The sequence below is a fragment of the Grus americana genome, chromosome 9, assembly GCF_028858705.1.
Source record: "Grus americana isolate bGruAme1 chromosome 9, bGruAme1.mat, whole genome shotgun sequence".
NCBI classification, from domain to species: Eukaryota; Metazoa; Chordata; class Aves; order Gruiformes; family Gruidae; genus Grus; species Grus americana.
In genome coordinates this window covers 8663707-8687611 of record NC_072860.1, presented here as the reverse complement: position 1 = coordinate 8687611, position 23905 = coordinate 8663707, and the positions used below count along the sequence as shown (strand labels likewise).

The window sequence follows — 23905 nt, the reverse complement described above, 5'->3', positions numbered from 1 at the left end:
CTCCCCTTTCTGGAAAAAGAAGTTGTAAAAGGTTAGGGAAGGAGAGAAGGGAAATAAAATATCTTTAGCCTCAGCTTCTAAACTGTTGCTCATGTAGTATAAATTAAGATCAAATTTAAATGGATTCTTGCACAGATCTCAGTGGACTTAATTTTGCTGGATGCTGAATGGAAGGTGCTTAACTCCTTAGTGGATTTGGACCCGTGTTTTTGGAAAATGTTCTTTGGAGCCAGATGACTTTGTTTTACGTCTGCTTGGTGTGTTTTTCACTAGGTCATTTTTTTCATCTTGAGACTGAGAAAAAGATAGCAGAGCAAGTAACTGAACTGCTTTTCCGCTGGACTCCTAAGAGAACAGTGTCTTTTGAATGTCCTACTTGATGTCTTTTAAATGATAATTTACAGTCAATATGAAGTTCATTGTTACGTGTTGAAATTAAGCTTTGGCAGGAAAGAAGCACTAAGTATAAACTTTGGCCTTCATTTCTAGCTTTTTTGCTATATGGAAAAAGCCTAAGTGTGCTGTATTGGCAACAAAATTGCCGTGGGCTGTAAAGTGAACTGAAAGATGAGCAGCACAATGACAGAGCATCCTGGCTGGGGTAAATTACTCTGGGGTGGTGGGTTTTTTTTGGTTTTTGTTTTTGTTTTTTTTTTTTTTTTTTTTTTTTGGAACCCCCTGAGATGGAAACTTGAAAACCTGTGTGTGGTTAAACATGGGAACCTGTGGCTCTGGTACTGACTGGGTGCTGCTGGGGAGAGCCATTGGTGCTGGGGAGATGCTGTTACTTTCCAATAGCTCTAACTTTTGGGCAAAGCGTCTTGACACCTTTACAGCCTGCGCTGTGAGAGGAGGAAGTGAATGCAGGGGGGAAAGCATCTTGATTTATTGCATGGAGATTATTCTGCTTTCTCCTAAAGGCCTATTAGGTCAGTACTGGGTCACTCTGATTGACACAGATCTACTATTTTTTAGTGTCAGTGGCCCAGATGTGATGAGCTAATTGCCTAACAAATCCTGTGTTGTACAAGGGAAATCTCTTGAGGTTTTGCTGGTGGGCGGTAGTGATAGTGCAATGCTTTTTTTTTTAAAATTTATTTTTGTGATCGTGGACTAGACCTTGGGGATGAACGTCAGCTTTCCTACCGGTTCTCAGCCATACCTGGGAAGCTCAGGCTCAGGAAACCCAATTCTCTGTTTCCCAAGTAAAAGGAAGATCAGGTGATGCCATATTTACAAAGGAGGTAGAAACATTCTGTCTCATGAGTGCTCCAAAGTGAAGTTGGCCTGTACTAGTCATTTTGAGAGGATTCAAGCCAGCATGTAATTTGAAAGCGCTAAATCCATTTCATCAGCGGTTATTTGTGGTTTCTGTTTCTCGCGTTTGCCGTTCTCCAGCCAGAACAGTTTACTGGGAAGCTCCTCTTCATGAATTCATAAAGTTTACCAGAACTATGCAGCTTGCTCTCTGGTTTCCAACGAGGCCGTTAAAGCAGTTTGGCCTTTGACACTGCTGAATGAGGCTTCCCCTTTTCTTACCCCACTTAACTTCATAGTTCAGCAAATGTTCTGCTCTGGCAGGTTTTTGGAGGGGAGGAGGAGGATGAAGTGAGGACGATTCCTGTGTTTTGGTACAGAGGATTGGGGGTGGGGGAAGAGACTTTGAGTTTGGGAAAGGCTGTCAATGGGTGCCTGGCTGGGGCTGGTGAGCAGGTTCCACCTCAATTGTTTTTCAGTAGGTTGACTGTGGCAGGACAAATACAAGGAAAGGTCAGAGGTTGTCTGTTTCCTCATCCATCTTCCTCTGTGATCCTAGGGTGAGAGTTAGGATTGATTAAGATCTTAAATGTTTGACAAAAGCTCGGTGGGCAGAAATAGTTTAGACCAGTGGATCGGGGCTTCGCACTTGTTGGGAGATCTGCCAGAGACGTCGGAGCTCCCTGTCCTCTCCTGGGACCTGCCCTCTGCCGCAGTGCTGGGACAGACCAGCTAGAGCTTGGGTTGCCCTAAAAGCTGCTTCAAGTTCGCTCAATGTTCTGAGTTTTAAATAATACATTTTCCTTGAGCTGCTTTTGCTTAATTTCTGATGTGTATGTGGGAAGCATAATGGGAAGCCACTTCACATCTAAAGTGGTTCCTGTAGTGGGAGTTAATGACTCTCTGACCTTGAGCAGGATTTTAAAAAAATTGTGTTGGTGATATGGAGGTGTTTAAATATGATGACAAAAAAAAATTGTCCTTCCTCTCACTGCTTTTTTTTCTCAGCTGACTTTATTGATGATAACTGTCTTACTGAACATCCATGTGTGTGTATATATGCAAAAAACTCCCAGGACAGTAAGGGAAAGGAGCCAAACATTTAATCCATATTTATTTGGGAAGCTTCACAGGTGTGTCATAGGAGCGGTTCCACAAAATTGGTCCTGATTAGTAGAAATATTAGGTGAGCACTGATTCTTTACTTACAGCTGAACTTATAGCTGTGAACTTCATGCTAAAAAAAACCCCAACTTGCTGGGGTTTTTTCCTTATTATTTAATCTCCTCCAAACTTCCTGCATTAATGACTATCTGTTTAGGAGAGCATAAACATGGAGTATTGTTGATGGAACATGACTATCCCAACTAGTGCCACCTCTCAAGGCTAAGATAAGTAGTGCTTTAGGGCAAAGTTGAGACATAAAGTAATTTTTAAACCTTGCTTGTATGCATCATTGTTATGTAAATTTTGTTACATAGTAATATAATGTGGTTTGGATTTAGTTATGATTTCCTTATGATAAAACACATCTTCTTAACTCAAAGGAGGAGGGGGAAGACAAGCAGGAAGGGAGAAAAGACAGATTAAAGAAGCAATAGACTGTAGCCATCTGTGATGATTTTGATGCTGTGAAATTACAAATCTCAATTTCAGACCTGCCATTTAGTATAAATATGTGAGACAGTTGAGATTTTTACTGTGATATTGTAAAGGTTATGAGAGCCAACAGCTTTGTCTTCATCTACACTTGCTTTTTTGAGTTGCGAATTGGCCAATTGGCAGAAAATCCAGTGTCATTTAAAATATGGCTCAGTCCTGGTTTCATATCACTGCTGTTTTTAGAATTTTCTTTCGAACTTTGATAAGAGCATCCCTAAGAAGTAATAATTTGAATGATAAGATTCTTTTTATCTCAGAGGCTTTGAAGAGTGGCTGTGATGATTGAAAGCAGCAGTTCAGTTTACATCAGAAGGGTACAATCTAATTATTTTTTTTTCCTCTGATAAGATTTTTGGATGGTGGGTTTTGTATGGGCAGGGAAGTGAAGTAATTTGTGTGTACTTTTCCATTTTAGTCATAGACAACTTTTTTTTTTTGTCAGAATAACACTGATGAACAGTCTGGCTGCACAAAAGGGTAATCAAAAGGGTGACTAAGACTGCGCAGATTTGAGATTTCAGAAGGATTTTTTTTTCAGGTTGATTATTTTTGGCAGGGGAAAAATGCACAGACTCAACATGTTACGTTTTTAAAAGGAGCTGAGAAGATGGAAGCTACCAGGAGGGGCATGGGAGCGATACTGAAACACAGTCTGTCTGAACCAAATTTAGCTGGTTCCCTTCTCTGCTGAAGGAGTGATTTGGTTGTTACGTTCTCACGTAGCTCAATAGATCTTCCAAGGGTTGGTCCCTCTGTGATTTTTGTACCACCTGGTGCATTTCAAAATCTCCATTTAAATGTCATTGCAGGCTCTGTATTGCTTTCCTCCTCCCTGACCCCTCTCAGTTGTCAAGCAATTGTCCCTTTGTTGTATCTCTTGGAGAAAGGCTGGGATTTCTTCCTTCTGAATTCCTGACAAAATTTCTACTGGTACACAGGGGAGCAATATCTGGTCCTTGTTCTGTGTGTTACTAGTAAAAAGCACAGTCTTCAGAATCAAAGCCAGATGAGCTGTTGTAGCGGTACGAATTTCATGGAAGGTTTGGGTAGGCTTTTGTGGGACATATAGACATCTTCTGGCTTGTGTGTGTTCTTTTCTTTAAAAAAAAAAAAGGCAAAACAAAACTTTCTAGACAACTCATCTTGTGCGTGATGACTTCAGTATTTAGATCTTGGCTGGGTAAGGGTTATTATCTGTCTAATAATATGCTCTGCTGAGCTTAGTCTTTATTGCGCTTGTGAGAAATGATTAAAGAAATGCGCAGCACTACACTTCAGTCTTTTGAGACTGCATCAAAAAGCCCCCCAAACTTGTGAGATAAATATCGTATCTGGTTTCGTTCCATTATGCCACAACCTTTTGATATGTTGTGGGGAGCAGGTGAGGTCACGCAGTTTTGTGAATCAGAGACAATTAACACTCCCATGACTAAATGGCCATTTTATGAATATTCAGAGCCTGCTTCACCTCCCTGGGAAGCAAACATGTTGGTTTCCTTCTCTTTCCTCCTGCTGGAGACTAAGGAAGCTCTCCCTGTGAATGGGGATTGGCAGCTGTCGTCCGCTTTGCCTTTTGCATGCAGCAAATTCCTCATTTACATCTTTTGTATACACCCTCATGCAAAGTAGCACACCCATTTCCCCATTTCACAAAGGAGATAAGAGCTTCCTTTGGAAACGCCAGCCAAAATCTCCTTCTGTTTATGCAGAGCTCAAAGATTTGGATTTTATGCCAAATGGATTCTGTTTTGATTTTTTTTGATCTCTTTGTTTAAGAGAGAGTGTAATATTTGCACAGTGTGCTTCTTGTGTCTCGAGGTCTCCTCTTGATTATGACTGATAGTCACTCTTTCCCCAATCTCAGCAGCCCCCTTGCTCGCTTCGAGCAGGCATGTGGGAAAGCGCTATGCTCTGAAACCCTGGCCTCATTTGTAAAACGATGGCCGGAGACGCAGGGAGTGCCATTTCTCACGCCTGGTGGGGCTGCAGGCCCTTGGGTCTCATCTCTAGATGTTCACTGGTGACCATGAAGCCCTTCCGTAGCTACAGCCTCAACTGGGGGAGTGACCATCTTCAGGAGGTGGGATCCCCTGCGCTTAAGTGTGTGCACGCACGTGCGTGAAGAAGGACAACATCTTAGGACACTTTCTATGTGTTGAGTTGACCTGCGCAGCCCTTGTGTAGTGCCCTTCGTGTTGCTGGGCTGGGGGCAGAAATGGGCTTGGCCAACGATTGTAGTGTGGTGCAAAGGGGAAAAGGGGCTGGTAGCGCTTGGGTAAATGTGCACAAATGAACTGCTGTCTTTATTTATCAAAAGAAAATAATCTGTGAGAAAAGTTCTGTTTTCTTAAGCCTCATGATTACACAAGAACCCATATTTTATTTTATTTTTGGTTTTAGTGGCTTTCTTTTCTTTTTAACTTTTCTTTATTTCAACTTTACTTAAAATTGCCTTTGGCTTGAAATAAAGCTGAGGCTCATTAAATGCTCCCAAAACACAGGCTTGTTCAGAACGGATTTGCTGAAAGGTTTATTGATGTAAGTTAGAACACATGCTGCATGAATGTACTGTATTTCTTTAAAGTACTGTTTTTCATTTTGTGTCTTTATAAATCAGTGGTATGAAATTGGGACCCTGATTGTGTTGAGGCTACATCCTATAAGAAACCAGAAGGAAAAACAAGGTTGTGGGGGGTTTTCATTTTTGTTAGATGTCCAATTAGTGTTTAACTTGGAGGTAATTTCACAGGGGTAGTAAACTGCGCAGTGTGAAACCTGGTGGTGTAATTAAATGGAGGAAAGGCTCTTTAAAACAACAAAAGAACGTGCAAAAACTTCGCTTTTGTCCTAATAGTCACCCAGAAGGGGAGGTCATGCTGTTTAAAGTACAATATAGATGGGCTATTAAGGTTTAAAAAAAGAAAAAAGCTATACTGTACAGTTGGTATTTGCTTTGGCTCATTTAGTCATGGATGCCTAGAGAAAACACAGTTTGGGGGTTTTTTGTTTTGGTTTTGTTTGTTGGTTTTTTTTTTTCAGATGGGTGGGTTTAAATCTCACTAAAGGAATCTGTAAAACTCAGATCATCTATACAAACCCACTGAAAGAGGTGTGCTCAGAAACAGGCCTTGTATTTACTGGAGGCCTGGTGCAGCACGGCACGGGCTGCAGAGAGCCTACGGTCTCAGCAGGCTGGGCGGGAGGAGGAGGAGGAGGGATGCTCTTGTACTGCAGCGGCTGGAGGATGGAGGGAGGAAGACTAGGTAGCTTTCCCTGAGGCGCGCAGGATATCTGTGGCTGAGATGAGACCAGAGAGAAGACTCAGTCTAGCGTCCTAGCAGCGAGGTAGCTTCTCCCCCCTTCCACGCTTGCCAAACGGCATCGGTCACCTTTCTGTAATGAGTTACGCATCTTGCATGCTGGAACTCCTTAAAACATCGTTTGAACTAAGGCAATTGATAAGTATTGCTTCTGTTTGTATATGTGAATACTTTGTACAGCCACAGTACAAAGCTGCAGTACAGTGTCTTAATTACCCAGATAATCCTGTTTGCTTGTATTTTTAAACTATGGAGCGCTGGGTAATTATTCAATTCTTAATAGAAGGCAAATGGCAATGTAAACAATAATTAGGATGTTAGACTAATGTGCTTCAAAGCAAATTGGATTTTTTTCATACCGTTCAGCATGAAGTCCCATAAAGCTAACAATTTAGTGGCGAGGAAACAAGTTCCATTTTGTTCATATTTTCTGGTGTTATCTCTTCATGCCTTGTTTCTGTGACTAAGTTTGCTCCGGTGATGCTGCCAGCTCCAGAGCCAGCATCAGGTTGACAATCGGCTCCCCGCCGTTTGCCTAAGCTCTCCCGTGGCTTCCGATGGGCTTTTTGTACCCTGCAGCCGGGGGTTAGAGGTCAGCGGCATCCCGAATTCCCTCCTGCTGTGGGGGCAGGTGAGCGTGGAGGGGGGTGGCTGGTGCTGCAGGTGCAGCCGAGGCTGGGCTCGGTGCGTCGCAGCTGCCCTGGGCTGGGGTCCAGAGGAGCAGGTTGAGCTTGGTGGCTGAGGCTCTTCCTTCATCTGCGTTCAGCTCTTCTGCTTCCCGACCAGCGCTGACTTTAGCCTTGGAAATAGAGACATACTTGAAGGGAAATCCAAGTTTTCTGCTCTTTAATCTTTGAAAGCAGGCTAATATGCTGTGGGTCAGAGCTACAACTCATTATCTCTCTTAGCTTGGAGAGTGCTCCTGGTTTTCACAGCTCGTCTCTGGTTTTACTAGAAGCATGATGTGAGCCACAAAAATGCTTGCAAAATACTCAATTGATTTCTGTTCTGTCTGCAAATTTTGTGTATGTAACATAATTTCAGTACTTCCACAGACCGTTAATTAAATCCTGTCATTGTATCCATTCCTCACATCGTATTTAGCCAGTGATCGAAGATCGTGTGTTGGTAGCAAAGGTGTTAGTCAATAATGCTGCTGTTTTCCGAAATATTTTAATAATGCCTCTGTCACACTGAACGTTTTGTCTGGCCTTTGCCATGCGTTCTCAGCTGTCTGAACTGATTGAACAATCAGCTTTATTTTCCCCATTATCAATGATAAGAAAGGCCAAAATGTTCTCCAGTGTTGATGCTGAATTACAGAAATTGAATTACAGAAATTTAATTTTAACTACATTTTACTTTTCTGTAAAGTGGCGGTGGGAGAAATCAGTGGAACACTTCAAGAGGTTATGGCTGAATTTTTTTGATACTAATATAGGCTATCTTTACATTAAAGTGTACACTTAAAGGGTGTGGATTTTCTTATTTTAAATCCCAGAGGCTTCTTGCCAGGCCACATTTTAATAGCATTAATTAACAAGTCTGTCTTTCCATACATCAAACATCTCTGTCTGGGGAGCTGAAGAATACCAACCAGCGCTTCTGTGAACTTGGTGCTTGAATTAATTTGTTTTCAGTTTTAAGTGTTTTCTACAGTTCAAAAAAGACATTGCTGCTTTGAAAACAGTTTCCTCTTGAAGTGTCCAGCCTGGCAATGACTGAAGCAGCCACTGGTCAAATTAACATGTTATAAAAGGACCGGATCAATACCTTCCCCTGGCCAGCTGTCCTCCAGGGCTGGGTCTGGGCAGCCCTTGATCGGGTCCAGCCAGCTGCACCCGTGCATTTCAGGGGAGCCATCAATAGTGGCACGGGTTGCATCAAGCTGAGACAGCTTGATCCAGTGCCCAGGCTCTTTCAAGGATGGCCATTTGAAAATGGATTCAGGGGAACTGAAGGCTTTGAGAAGATCAGGCAGCTCATGTAATTATGGAGAAGATTAGAAGGAAAGTGTAGGGAGAAATAGGAGATCAATTGTAGGGCACAAGTTGCCTGAACTCCTCTTCAGATGCTGGTGTATTCAGTTTTGTCGTATTTAGTTGGAGTGTGTAAAAGAGAGTTCTTTGGGCTTTTTCAAGAGATGAGTAAACACAAATTAAAAAGAGGGTGTGTGGGTAGTTCCTAGTGTTTCACAGAAATGCTTGGGGGCAGCGGCTGCTGGATAAGTAGGATAGCAGGAGATGCTTACATACAACTGTGTTTGCCGACAAACCGAAGACGATTGTTCTGGTTTCTCAAGCGTGTGGTCTGCAGCCCCAGCCTATGTGCCTTCAAACCTGCAGTGGCACCCTCCAGGAGCTGCAGGTGGATGCTCTGCCCTGCCCTTGGCTTTTTGTTTGCCAAACTCCTGCACTCTGACGAAGGCCCCTTGGGGCCTTTGGGTAGTGCTCAATGTCTGTGCCATGGTGGGAGAGACAGACCCTCCACCCCTTTTTGGGAGTGGGATGAGCTTTGAAGGTTCCTCCTCTGCCCATCAGTGTTGAAACAATGAACAAGCAGTTGCAGTAGTCAATTGCACCAGAGCCATTCTGAAATAGACTATTTCTTGAGGGGCTTCCTGTGGTCTCGCACGCCAGAGATGCTAGAAGATAGCTGAATTCTGTTGCTGTTTCTTTTTAGTGGCTTTGGTGTTTGCATCTTGCACATCTGCCAACCTCCCCTTAATCTCTGCAGTAACATAACACAGTTATTAGGTTGACACATTTTGTCCACTCATAATTAGTCCTTGGATTTCCTCATTTATTTTTGTGGTGATCAGAAGTGTCCAGGGTAGAGCTAATAAGACAGCCGAAATCAGGACGAGGTCCCTGTACGCACTCCACCTGCTCATTAATCAAGGACTCTGCAGTTAATGAGCGTACTTTCCAGGTAATATTTAATCTCCAGAGTAGCAATAGTTACACTTAATGCAAGAGAACTTTTTTTGCAGTTTGTTGCTGAAGTCATTCCCATTAGAAACTGTCCTCCTGTGCTAATTTCAGACACAGTTCTGTCATGCTGACCCAAATTTGGATGACTTCCAAAACTCCATACAAGATTAAAATACTGGATCTAATACTTTAGGCTGGACGTGACAATTTAGTGGGTGCTGGGTACACATACATACATATAGACATGGCTGATAATGTACGTTGGTTTATAACGCTTTGAGGTTCAAAGGCCTGTCTATTTGGGGAGAAAAGTTGAAAGGAATCAACTAAAGAGGTGAAGTCAGTGTGTATAACTTAAGGTGCATCGCTAATTGCCCGTGAGACTATTTCCATCCTTTTTGGCTGAATCTACCTATACGCAGATCCTTTATCCGTTTAGTCGATTCACCTTAAAGTTCTTGGTGACTCTTTGAAGACGTGCACTTGGGACCCAGTTTTAATGTACCCGGAATTAATGTACTTGGTAGCCTTGAATTCAACACACCCAACAGCTTGAAAGTGAGCTCAAAGGGTTGTGGGCACTGTGAAAGCACTCATTTATAGCTTTAGGATAGATAGAGCACTTTAATTTGTGAGAGAAAGGAGAAAAAAATCCACCTAGTCACTTGCAGTAGAGCATGGGGCCGCAGCAGAAAGGAAAGGAGCATTGAGTATGGCCGTAACATTGCCAAGGGGGGCAGCCGGCCGGCTCCGGAAAAGGGCAGGAGACCTTGTCCACTGTGAAAGAGCAGCGCTAGCTTTGATGGAGGCTGAAGGAGATGCACCGTGGGTCTGATCCAGCACTGCAGGGAACTGCCCTTGTCAACAGGAATGGTGCAGTCCCAGAGCAGTATGTGACCTTAGTAAGTATCGCATCTCTTCCCGTTAGGCTGCACTGGAACAGTGACTGTGTGGTGCCGGTCCTTTTAGTTCAAGATGAACTGTGATTGGGGCATGAAAGTGTGAGAAAGGAGGTCTCCTCTGTCTTTCCTCTTTGGCTGGACATTGGTTGGTCCTTTCGTGCAATCAGAGGACCCTGTAGCTCTAACTTGCACTGAGTATTTAGCAGCTTCCAGCTCACTGTGGGAATACTGGGGAGAAGGAGCTCTGCCCACCATGTTGCTTTGCGTCTTTAAAGGTCACTACTAAGTCCTCTCATGGTTGTGGATGTTAGCTAGCCCTCTGCAGGGATTGTGGTAATTTGACCTCTTTGTACACCTGTATTAAAGTCTGAGTTAAAAATGCAGTGTAGCAGAGCAAAGGAGAGACATTTTTCCATGGGATTGTTGAGCTCTTTGAGAATGCCAAATGGCTAAGTTAACTCTTGTGCAAACACTGCCTTTTATTTGACTTTGTAGTTTGCCCTTTGAAATACAAACATATTTGTGTCAATCAGCAAGTCTCCCTTCCGGAGTTCTGGTTGACCCTGCACAAAGAAATGTGACTGTGCAATTATTAAAGGTGAGGCCGTCGTTTTAACAAATGCTGAGTAATTGCTATTCGCTTGTCTCTGCGCCTCTGTCATAAATGATGGTGAACTGCCCTTCAGCCCAGCTAAATAACAAGGAAGATACTTGTTTGGAAGGAATAACTCTTCAGAAATTTGCAATATGTCAGAAGTATTGTGTCATGGGGACTGTGGCTAGGGTAAAGAAAAAAGTTGCCTGTCTCAGCTTAGAGTGCAAAGACATTATTTGGGCTTTAAAATGCAATTAGGTCAAGTATTATACCTATGTCACTTGAACAGAATTAGTAAGGGTTGTCAAAGTCTAGCAGAGGTCAGAATTTGCCCATCATAAAACAAGCTAAAGTGAAAATGGAAATGTGATACTCTGGCAACTTATCTAGTGCTTCTTATGATGAGAAAGATGAAAGCTCCTCCTTTCCCCTGCCATAGTGTTGGCAGGTATCGGGAAAAGGCTGTTAATGTCTCCCAGGAGTTTTTCCACAGTCCAGAGACTTGGACCTGGTTGATGACACCGCCCTGATTGAGTCTGTACGGGGAAGTTGTCAGCCATGGTTGTGAGGCTATGGTTGAGTCATGCCTATTCAGAAACAGAAAATCAGACCTCACAGCTGTTCTTGGAGAATAACCTCCGTCCTCTTCCAGATACTTTTTTTTAATTGTTGTTTTTTAGTAAAACCCTGAAGAACCAGAAGCCTGGTGTAAAATTAATTTTATTAAGCACTACTGATGCTCTATAGAGATACTACCAAGACAGCCCAGTGCTGATTTGACCTGCATCTTGTTTCTGTATTAGCTTGTAATTCCTATATCTTCATTCAGTCTGCATGTGATTTCTCAGAATAATTTCTTTACTGCCCTGAGCTCAGCATCATGAATCTGGCAAGCAGACCTTTGATAACAAGTAAGTAAACACGATAAGAAGAAATAGATTTTCTTTGAGAGCACTTTTTCAATTTGTTCCTGAAAGAGGTTTTTTTCTGAAAAAGTTAGACATCTAGTAGCATGGTTTAAGTACAGGTTATCCTCCTGTGTGGCAAGGGAATAGGCTAACTAGGGTTGTCTCCAGCCTCATCTCTTGTGGTAAATGCTCTTGCACGGTTGCTATGGGATCACCATCATCTTACAGCTGAAAGGTAGCTCTCGGTCTGACCTAGAAATAGAGACTTGATTGTGCTGTCTCCTGACCTCTTTCTCCCCAAGAAGTCTCTTGGCTACTAGAGTTCTTTCCCTGCATTTCAGTTTTCCAGTTAACTAACCAGCTAATTTCAGCTAACCAGAACCCTCTATAGGCACCTTGGACACCTCTCTATCGGTTTGTTCCAGTCGCCTGCAGAGCCAGAGTGACACTGAACAGGCCCTGCCTTTCCAAAAGTTTGTGGCTCTACACTTGAGGTTCGTACCTTGATTTTACTGGCCTTAGTGACCCCTCCTTATCTGAGCCTGCGGTAATGATACGGTATGGCAGGGAAGCGGTGGAGCAGCCATGAGGAGCTCTGCTGGTTACTGGCCTGCCCGGAAAGACGAGCAGAAGTGCTGCTTCTGTCTGGGTCCTTCCTCCGCCCCCGTTTGCAGCAGTACTGCTTTCATCACTCCAAAACAACATGCCGTCTCTAACACTTCAAGAAGCCCAGAGTAGATGTGTGTAGCAGATGTGGTGTTGTGCGCCTTGCTTTGAGTCTGTGCTGTGTTTTGGCTTAATTTTGAATTCCCTCCCACGCACCTCAGATATTTGGCAAATTTATCTGGGCTTGTTGAGAGATGGCCTCCCTCATGCAGACGGAAACCTTCTATTTGCATCCAGGTTGGTTTTAATGTACAGCACATGTGCTCACTTACAAGTGGAATAAACAGGTACCTACTGAGGAGATATTGGCTGCCTAGGTGCAGTCCTATATCTGTTGGGATGTGGAGAAGGGATATTAAAATAGTTTACGAGGTCAGAGCTATAGCGAGCCTTGCACCACCTTTGAGTTACGATATCATTACCTGAGCTGCGGGAACCAAGAAATAAAACCTTTTACTGTGAAATATGAGGAGCGCTTATGACTTTGAAGTATAGAGAGGAAGAAAAATGTACACTACATCCTAGTACTTTTTTTTTGTTCTATTGCAGTGGGTTTGATTTTTGCTTACTGGTGACACACATAGAATAGATATGGCATTTGTTAATAATGTTTGTGCTGGAGAAATGCTCCTTTTACTGGTTCATTTCTTTTTGGGTCATGCCATGAAAAATGTTCCTTTCCAAAAGGAATAAATTATTCAAGCTTATTTAAATAAACTTGCAATTATTTCTCTACCTGGTACCTGCACTGTTGCAAGTCCAGTCACTTGTTTTCTTTTACCACATTGTGCTTCCCATCCTTTACATGAACAGGTTCTTTTTTTTTTCCTGCTGTGGTGTAGAAGGCATTATTGTGTTTAGGCCAAATGAAAAGTTGCACTAAAACATTGATGGAATAGAACAGAGGTTGCTGAAGCAATATTGATTAAGCTGGTTATTCTCAAATAGATGAGGGCAGCTAGCAGCTTACTTCTGTTGTGAGAACCCCTAGCAGTTTTTCAAAGACTGAAAGCAGTTGATATCTGTATGCTCTATAGGTAGCAATCTATCAAAACTTATTTTGGCAGTTCTTATATTGTCCTTTATAGGTACTTGTCTCATAAGTCAGTTTTGTAGAATAAATAACACTATTGCAATGTTAAGGATCTGCAGAGTGAGAAAGAATTTAAAAGCCATCAACAAGAGAGAAGAACGTGTAGGTGTAAAAACTGGAATGAATGTGGGGCATTGGAACAGAAAGATGTGCAGCAGGAGAGGCAGCAAAGACTGTCCCAGGAGAAGCTGAGAGACAGGGCCATGACGAAATGCAGTAAATCAGTATTTAGCAGAGTTAACTTTCGGTTTCTTCAGAAAGTGGATTTTGTGGTCTTGCTGGTCTACTGTTATGTCAATAACTTGCATCAAAACTTCCTCGAGTCAGAACATCTGTTGCGGCCAATGGAAAGACTCCCCTTGACTTTAATGTGCTGTGGATCAGGGCCAAAATGCAAATAGTTTTTTTCTCTCATCCTTTGAAGTCTTTAACATTTCATGGGCTCCCTTATGTTATTGGTAATTTGCACCAGAGGTATTTTGCATGCAAATGAAATTTCAGCAGTAACGACGACTGCATTTGTGAATATGCATGTAAGTGCGCACACACAAATATCAGTAAAGCAAAATTTACTTTCAGTATATCAAACTAGAAATTTCTTTGTAATAGTGGGTTGTTCATAGTAACTAGAACTGCAATCAAATGTATTGACAAATACATGTAAAACATTGTATAAAACTGCCAAAGTATGTTTTGATACATCTATATAGAGCCAATTGATTTTTCTTTTTTGTAGCTTGTGCATGTTAATGCATATTTTCTATATGAAACTGGTATTTGTCGCTAACTTGTTGCAGTACTGTAGATGTCATAAATTTAAATGCTGTAATTGAACCTGAACTCGCTATGGATTTATTTACCAGATCAAAGAGTAACTTCAACCTACAACACTCATTTTGTTTGCTAGTGTAAACTCCTGAGCTTAGTGAAGTGCCAGAGAAAGATTATTCTTTTGAATTATGTGAGTGCTAGCAAATCACAGGGTTTTAGTTTTTAATAAACTGGAAGTGTATTTTTTAGCTGAGAAATCCTACTGATTTTAGTATTAACATTTTAAAGTTTCTTAACTCAAAAGACTATTGTAGTGCTCTCAGGAGTCTGAATGTGTTATTCTGCAATACCAAAGCAATAAAATATGACAAGCTTAGTGACCCTGTTTACCTGATATTAGGACCTCACTCTATCATGTGAGGGGGGGGTGAAGGTGCTTTGCTCCCTAGTACCTCCCCAGTTAACTCTAAAGAGCACTGAGCACTTCTGGGGGCAGCAGACTGACATCTCAAGTTGTCACCTGCCCTGACCCCTGGGATGCTCTTCCCCATTTAAAAGTCAGTCTTTCTTTCTTATCTGTTTAGTTTCATCCTTTTCTGACCCAGCCATTTCTGCCTGAGCTCTCATTCACGGGCAATCCTGCCGAATCCCAGCAGGTTCAGCTGAAGTCGTGTCCCCTGGGGACTTGTGCCGAGGTCCTTCAGCCCGTCCTGCTTCCTCGCTCCTTGGGGCAGCTGGCCCTACCTGCACGGCGGCTGGCTCGGCTGTACTTCAAGGGCACAGCCATCTAGTGACTGGGAAGAGAAAGGGAAAAATTATTTGGGTTTCTAATTGCCCTAAGATATGATTAAGAACACCTTTCCACAGAAAAACATCTGCTGAATAGGCTGTTGCAGGAAGGGCTTGTCAGTGCCATTGCCTGTTAGGAGATCGTCATGTGTGACTGGAAATGCAAAGAATTAGTCACTCTTCTTGTACCCTAGGCTGTTATGCAAAGCTCTTACTGGGAAGGTCATTGCAACCAGGAGGGAGTAGCAGGAAATAAGGGCTGGGGTCAACAGTGACAGTGCGAGTGGTGAGAAAGAATGTGTCAGAGGAGCGGAGGTGCGGGTGCCGACAGCCCGCACCTGAGCCGCCTCTCCTCCCTCTGGGCCAGCACCAGGGAGCTCGCCGCCCTGTGAGGTGTTGGCTCGGATCGAGTGGGAGCTGCTGGCTGAGCTTCCCTCTGTGTGTGTGTGTAAGAACAAAAGACGTAATCAAAAACTGAAAGTGTTCTTTTGTAGTCTGACATGTGATTGCTCAACTCTTAAAAATCTAAGTCACCAAAAATATTTGTCTGTTGTCAGTGGAAAGCGTTTAAAGGAAAGAAGTGTCTTTCTGGTTATCTGCATTTACTTTGTGGTGATTTAACAGATTCATTTTGAGAAAGAGGAAAGAATGTGAGGGTGAATATATAAGGAAAGGTAATGTTGCAAGCCATATTATGTAGCTGCTGGCTGTACTGGGACAAAATAAGCTGGACAAATTGAGGTACTTAAACTGTTAAGGATAGCAAAGTATTTGACTAACACTCGGTCCTGGTTTGGAAAATACTGAAGGGAAGGGAAGAAAAGGAGTGGGACTCTGGACCAGGCTTTGCTAGAAAGTGGATTTGGAAGGGCTATAAAAACATGCCTCTTCCCACGAGGCTGTTCTCAGCCTTGCTGAGTCAACACCTGCAGTCCCAAGGGTAACAAAGGAGGAAGGGGCTGGGTAGGTTTTATGGCCCTGAGAAGCCGATGCCAATGAGCACACATCAGAAGTGTGAGGCTGCCTCATTTAATCCTGGAGCCGTGGGCTCCTTGAGCAACCTCCGACTTCAGAGAGGTTCTGCTCCACTTCCTTCAGTTGCTTGCACCGCAGGGTGGTGTTTAAGCCACGCTGAACTTCTATCCACAGCCCTCCTGCAGGCATTGCCCAGGGCACGGCCTCAGGGAGGGCTTCAGGGGAGCAGGAGGGAAGGGTGCAGTCGCATTCATGCAAATCCTCGGCTGCTTTGAGCTCTTCTGCTCAAACCCAAGCTATGGAGGTTTCTGATTCATGGGGATCCATTTGCTTAAACAACCTGCTTGCGTTTTCTGAAGGCAGGTGGTGTCCCAAATTACTATGCAGCATGGACTCTTTCGAGGGCTAACTTTGATATGAGCTGCATAAGCAACGAATAATAGCTGCTTCGTTCCTGTCGGAGGCTTGGTGCCGTATATTGACAGGGAGTATCTAGTTAATTTTTGAACTCTCTTCCTCCAGCCAAAGTTAAAAGCTGATCCCAAACTATTGATGATATCTGGCACATAAACTAGGTTGTTAAATCTCAACCCACCAGACTTTGTGGTTTGTGGGTACTGGTCAAGCTGTACTGTGACATCCGAGCATGCTTGAACTTCACCTCGCAAATGTGCTGTTGTGTTCCTGATTCACTGCCGCCCCTCCAGAGAGTCAGCAAGTGACCAGGCAGTGCAGGGAGAGCCAGGGTCTGTCTGGGTTAGCGTTCCAAAACAAGTGTGAGATATTGCCCAATTAATATACTCTGCATTACCTAAGACCATGAACAGCCTCTTTTGTGAGGGTCAAAGTTGTCTTTATAAAGAAACAATACAAAGATGTCTTTAAATATGCATGGAATGCATACTGATTATTGTAAACACTAAAAAAGCCTTATCTGGGAGACCAAGGACAGTTGTCTTATTGTATTGAGGCTTACAACATCTTTGAAACTTTTCAGCTGGTTACAAGTCTAGAATGAGAATGATCATCTAAGTCTGAATCACATACAAGTTGTAAGCAGTATTACTATTGCTACTGCAGAAGGGGAGGTGGAGGGCTGTCCTCCCAGTAATGAGACAGGTTTAAAACGCAGAAATTGGGACTTTACATGCTGATCTTTAACTTTTGTGGTTTGGGGGTGGGTGGGTGGGTTGGTTGTTTTTTCTTTAAACCCAATGGAAAATATTTAGGTCATCATTCCAGGCCATTTTCACTGCCGGGAAGGATGTGCTTTGACTGTAAGATGAGCGTGACAGGGCCCATTTAATTGTGTTTAGAGAGTGAGATTTTGATAAAACACCACATACTGCGCTGATCATGCAGGAAACGACTGATAGCTGGCCTCTGGCCCATGAAGTGACGTTTACCCTAACCCCACTGAGATTTAGTGCAGTTTCTTGTGAGTCTTCTCAGTGCACAGCCCTTGGGTCTGCTTCTCCTGCCTTAAAACTTTTGTATCAGTGAAACTCCACTAATGATGAGAATTTCAATTTGCTACTTAAATTTATGTTGATGTCAATGCGAGGAGACTCAGATAGTGTGTTATTAGACTGGTTTTATGAGAGTAGTGATCAGGCTGTTGAGTCATTACATCTGCTTTACACTTTGGATTTTAATTACTTTATGGAGCTTGTTAATTTTTGTTTAGCTTACCGGTAGCTTATGAATGATAGTTGTCTCTATCAAAAATCGTCACGAGCTCTTTCGTCACTACTTCTATACAGTACCATAGTTCTTAGAAACAGGAAGGCAGGTGACAGGAAGGTAACTATTACATTGTAGCTTCAAATATACCATTATGTTTTGTTTTGGCTTGTTTTCTTCTCTCTGTTACTAGGAACAGATAAAACACTCAGAACAACGTGAGCAATAATCAGAACTTGTTAAAGATCAACGAACGTGGCAGATAAAGCTACCCAGGTGACATACTTGTAATAAAGCCAAATAAGAAGTCATTATCTCCACATTTTTAAATCATTTGTTGAGAAGTATATTACTGTTTATTTAAAGTATCCTTAGTATAAAGCTTCTGGGAATACATGGCTAGAATGTGGTACGCAAGTCCCTCTGCGTGGGGTTTTCCATAGGCAGCTGTTCTTTGACCTTGCCCTACATGAGGAGTTTTAGACTTTCATTTCTGGATTACCGACCGCTCTCAGTATCACACATTCACCTTAGCTTTCTAAAAATGCAGTGGTAAATCAGATTGCATTAATGGAAAATGTCGTGGCCTAGAAAAGAGCTTTTACTGCTGACAGAATGGGCTGATGAAATCTGGGCTGGTAAGGTATGTATGCTATTTTTGACTGTGAAAAGTAGCATTTTCTGAAGGTTTGCTGAATGCAGTAATGTGATTTCATGTTCTTCTTTGTTAGTCATCTCTAGCTGCTGGTGATGGTAATGGGCGTTGTTAATGTTAAACATTTAATCAGCCAAAGTATATGTCTGTCAAAATTTGCAAGGATTGTTATCAGTCCCATATATTTTCTAAAAAGTCAAAAGCAGCTCAGAGAAGGTGAACAAAGATCTGCTAAATCCATTTTAGAAGCCCATGAGTGCAAATGAATGATTATGTGAAAAGAATTCAGTCTTCTCACCAGCTGAAGAGGTGCTTGCAGTAACCATTGGCTTGTACTGTCTTTCTCCAACCTTGGCTGTGACCATTTAATGAGGTCTGATTCAGACTAATTCCCACAATCTGTAGGTTTTACTCCCTGCTGAGGCTGAAATATTTGGATGTCTGTTCAGACATATAGTTTTACTTTTAATTGGCACATCTGATTATATATTTTTTTTTTTTTTCTGAAGGCCACAACCTCTGTCCCAATCTGGGCAGGTGAAATTTCACAAGCACTTTATCATGGCTCATACCTCAAGCATCTGGACACACCTTTCTAATTGTCATTTATATCCGCCTGTCATTGCCTCTGGCATTTGCTGAGTTCACATTTCCGTGTGATTTACTACAAAACATTTTGTTTAACAAGTCGCTAACACACACTGACAGGGAAGTCCCCCTCAAGAAGCTGAAATAATGATTGCCTTCATCTTTACTTTCTTGAGGTAGACACTGAAAAATCAATCTGTTGGTATCAGTGCTTTAGACTTTGCATATGTGAAGAATTCTTGAAACTGAAAAACTCTGACCTTGAATCCGTGAGTGCTTTGAATTGCAAATGCTTTTTGTCATGGGCTCTGTGTGTGTAACAAGGCGGACAAGCTCTGAGGCAGCACGTTTAATCCCCAGATGCAGAATTTTGAGTGCAGTTGGCTTATGAGTCAGCGCAGCTCTGCAAATGTTCAGGTAACTATTAAAGTATTTGGATGCTGAGGCTGCTCCTTAACAGCAGTTCTGGGAAACTTTTTAATATACCAGGGCAGCTGCTCTGTCTTCTGGACTTGGCTTCTTCAGCCCCTGTCCGTGGGTCCCGTGCGCACGGGCCTCTTGCCGGGCACAGTCTGAGCAGGGAGGCTTCTGTTTTGCCTCCGTGGAGCCAGGAGGCCTTCAGCCAGGGGTCTTGATGAGATGGTTTTTAAGGCCATGGATGAGTCCAGTGTAATTACTCTCATATGGGGGCAACTTTCCTTCTTTCCTTGCTACTTTAAGGCAATTTGGGTGGTGGACGTCTAATTTAGGCTTAGAATTTGCTCTCCTTTAGTTAGATATTCAGACCCTGTATTCCTCTGAAGCCCTAAAATTACTGTGCAGATGAACAGTTCTGTTTTTGTATTTCAGAATAAAGTCACTAAGCATTTGCAATGTCAAAACCCACTTACTGTTGACAAAGGTGCCTCATATGAGTCTTTCAAAAGATTGCTTATGTCCTATGATGAGTTGGGCACAACCTAAAAAAATAGCTTTGAGTGACACATTGACAAAGTGTAAGCGAATGTATAAGAATAAAATGCAGTGAAATAATGATGTCCCCTCTTTCCCTGGTTGGTTGCTGATCTCATGTATTTGGGGCTCTGCCTGGCACAGTGCAAATTTACTGACCCATTAGCAGGTGCTGTTCGGCTGCACCTTCACAAAGGAAAAATACATCTAGAAAATAAACTTGACACATCAGACACGCCATAACTAATTCATTGCAGCCAGCACTTTTCCTCCTGCTCTGCTTAACTGCCTCAAGTTTCGATCATGTACAAATTTTGTGTTTTGGTTCTGTTAGAAAATCCTGGGTTTATTTATTTGAGTATATATTCTTGATGAATGAATGCAGGCAAGAAAAAGTGTTAAGTAATTGCAAGTAAGGAACATGGAAAACTAATATGCTGACCTGATCTTTAGTTTTCAAAAGAACAAATTCTCCTATGTTTTTTTGGTAGGCTAGTAAAGATTTTGATAATCAAGTGATGAAACGCTTGAAAGTTCAGGCAAACGATGGTCCTTGAAAAACTTCTGGCTGAGGCAACCGAACAAATTCACAATGAACTCGGTTTTGGTGGTCAAAGGCAGAGTGCAAGTAACCCTTCTGTGGGGCGTGCGCAGGGCAGAAGTCTCTGGTGGCCTTAAATGGCTGCTGGGGCTGCTCTTGAGGATCATCCATCTGTAGTTGTGTGGTGCCTTACTGTATGAAACTTGACAGTCATGGGAACACTGGGAAGGCAGTGAAGTTTTGCAGGGTGGTTTTGTCTAATTCTGGATTAATCCACTAGCATTGACAAAGGCAGAGAGAAAAATGGAAACGTTTCTGCCTCAGGTCTGTTTGGCTGAAGTTTGGAAGTGAAAGTTAGTCTGTGTGAATTTGGGATCTCTTGAAAAGTGAAGGATGTGCTGAAAATAGATGGTCTTGCATATCCAAGTATATTTGTTTAACTGGTGTAAGATCACCTTGTCGACAATATTTTAAAACCTCACTCTCCTAAGCTATCTTAGATGCAATTTTGATGCTGCTGATAGCATTCTGTTAATTGTTGAGGCAAAATTAGGTCTTGATATGGTTTAGTCAGAGTAGATAAAAGTAGCGCTCAAGAACTGATAAGTTATTGTATAGGGAAGAGCGCGGGGCAGTCGAGGCGGATGCGAATCACATGCCAGCTCCAGAGCGTGTGAAGCCTCGATGAGACTTGCCGCCAGGTTTCTTTCCTAGAGTAAATTTTTGTGGCCTGGACTGAAGTCAGTGGTGCTTTTGGCCATTTCTGAATAGCTCCATGGTTACCACAATTAATTTCTTTGTTTATTATCTTGCACTAATTTACGTATCATGTAGATACTTGAATAAATAGCTTTATCATGTCAGCCACGAGGGCCTCTGAGCCAAAATGGGATGTTATTGTTAGGTTTATTTGCCAATAGTTTTGTCGGAGACGGATGCTTTTCCAGATTAGAAGCAAAATTGTGTTTGTTTTGTCACTTTCTCCTAATTAGCAGCTGTGCGACATCCAGCAGGAATTTGAAAGGAAGCTTTTCTTCTTGTGCGTCACCATTGCTGGGGCAAAGGCTCTGCAGGCTGGGCTGTGTCCTGACCTGTATCCCAGCCCATGGGCTGTGCCCTCCGGGTACCTGCTCTGCTGGCCAGGGGCGCAGGAGGCTCAGGGTGATGTGGCAAAGCCCTACTGGGGATGGCTCATCAGCTGCCCATGCCGGGGATGGGACTGGCCTCCCGTGATCGGCATAGACAGTGGGAAGAAAGCTGTTGTTTGTTCACTAGGACTGGCAAGCATTAACCCAGCCACCTGAGAAGGCTTAATTTGCTTTAGTGATTGGGTCAGCTGTGGACTTGTTCCTCCTCGTGCTGCAGTCAGTCTTGTCTTGAAACTGCACTATCATGCCTTGGTTTGTGTGCTTCCTGCAGCGCCCAGAGTGTGAGCCCCATCTCCCACAGGAGCAGTAGGCACCTCCACTGTGTAAGCTTTCAGCCAGTGCTGTTTTGCTCCAGTACAGGTGGATTCATGCTCTGGATGCTTCACCTGGAGCAACCCAGAGGGCCCCTGCCACCCCTCTCCTAATTCATCATTTCCACGAGCTCACTAGTGTGTCTGCTGAGAGCCTCCCTGGAGTTGCCTTGCAAAGGCTAAGCCAGGGGAGAAGAGACCTATCACAACTGGTTTTGTTCACGCCTAACATCAGTTTCTGCAATTATTTTCCCCAGGATTTTATTTAATTTTATATATTTTTATGTACCTTCTCATACTTTCTGCAGAGCACTTGAAGCAAAGCTTGGCTTAAAGCATTCATCAAATGGCTGCCTCCATAAACAAACCTACTTTCAAATTTTACCAGGTGTTATGCCCATTGCACAACTGGGCCAAATCCTGTACTCAGAGCAGCAGCTGTGTTGTAAATCTGTGGGTTATCCAGACCTCAAAGATGGGTGGGCAGAGCTGTTATATACCACACATCAGCTAAGAGGAATTAGTGCATGATGTGTCTTGTGAATTCAGGATAGGAGAGGATTTAAAAACTAAGTCTAGTTCAAATTGTAATTCTTCTTATCCTGAACTCGCAGCAGCCACTCATAACTGGTGTCTCTCCAGCTATGTTTTTTCTGAACCTCTTGCTTGCTGGGACTGCTAAGACGGGTCCCCCAAACCAGCCTCTCTACATCCAGTGCCTTTCCCTCACTCTGCAGGGAGGTGTGTGATGGGAAGAAGCACCGGGTGCAGGCTTGGGGAGATACCTGCTCTCCACAGAGCAAGTGCTGATGCACCAGCATGGGGCAAACCATTCTGGGTGCACTTGAGAGGGTCAGTAGTGCAGCCTGGACAGCAAATTTGCTGCTTTCCTACTCCTCCTAGATTGATGCAGTGCCACTGCTGGCACCTCCTTCAGGACGTCATGGTGTGCAACTTAACAGGGGTTCTGCTGCACTGGTGTTTCCGTTCATGACCTAACAGATTGTGCTTCAGTGCTACGAGCAATATGATTCTCCCCAGATAATTCTCTCTTTCTTTTATTTATTGGTGATAAAAGACTGTCACAGATAAATAAGCATGTTCTCACTTGACTTGATAATTTACATGGCATTGCTGAAGGTGATTTATAATTTATACATGGAAGGGATTTGCTGATCTCATTAATAACTTTCCAAATATCTAGATAAACATGCTATCGCTGTGAATCAAGTGAGCTTGAAACAGCCAAGGTATTCACCTGCAAGGGCTTCTGGCACTCCACTCTTTCCCAGACAACAGAAGTTTGACAAAAGAATGTGGGAACTGCCAAAACGCGTTTCTCCTTACAGCCACCCAGATCATCCTAAGGTGGGAGATTTCATCTATTCTTGCTAAATTATTCTTCTTTATTGAAAGGCTTGTTGACAGGAGCAGATTCCCGGCTCTTTGATTTTTAAATAGGGACTGTATTTCACAGCTCTGAGTGCTCAGCCCATGCAGGCATTTCTCTGCATCCTCTCAAACATCCTGCCAAAGCCTGTGATGCAAAAGAACAGGTAAACAATCTCCACAAGCTTCCTCTACCAAGGCTGTAAAAGGAGAGTTGAGACAGCCGTGGATATTCCCTGCTGAGTATGCCGGGTTGTTGCCGTGAGATTTTGTTTCATCAGAAGTAATCACCTCCTCTCTTCTATGGGTGCGTTGTTATCTGGAGATCTCCAAGCGTTCTGTATGTGCTTATTGCTTAATTAAACCTCACAACAGCTTTTAGATGTATCTATTGTGAATTTTATTGCCACTTTGTCAGTGGATAAACTGAGGCAGGGATACTGGAGTTTATGCTCTGGGTGTCTGTGTAGTTACACCCTTGAAATTAGGTGGCCCAAAGGAACAGCCCTGCTTTCTCTTCCACTGCTCCCTGCTTCTTTCTTGCCATTAACTCCTGTGAGAAAGTGTTATCCATGTCCGGGAACCTCCTATGATCCACAGGGAGGTGAGCTGGAAGTTACTGAGCAGAAGGTGAGGCCAGACCAGCTAGGAAAGAAATGAATGATTTTTCCTCTTAATACTGTGATACGCACTGTGTCCATGAATGCTAGAGGAAGGTCAGGCAAGCCGTCCCCAGCCTCTGCAACGGAGCCAGGAATTAGACCTGGG

General features: G+C 43.1%; 1 protein-coding gene across 2 annotated transcripts in view; it reads left to right on the top strand.

The window, feature by feature from the left end:
- EPHA4 (EPH receptor A4) overlaps window positions 1-23905 on the top strand; it is a 106087-nt gene that overhangs the window by 7071 nt on the left and 75111 nt on the right. The gene's annotated exons all lie outside the window — the stretch shown is intronic.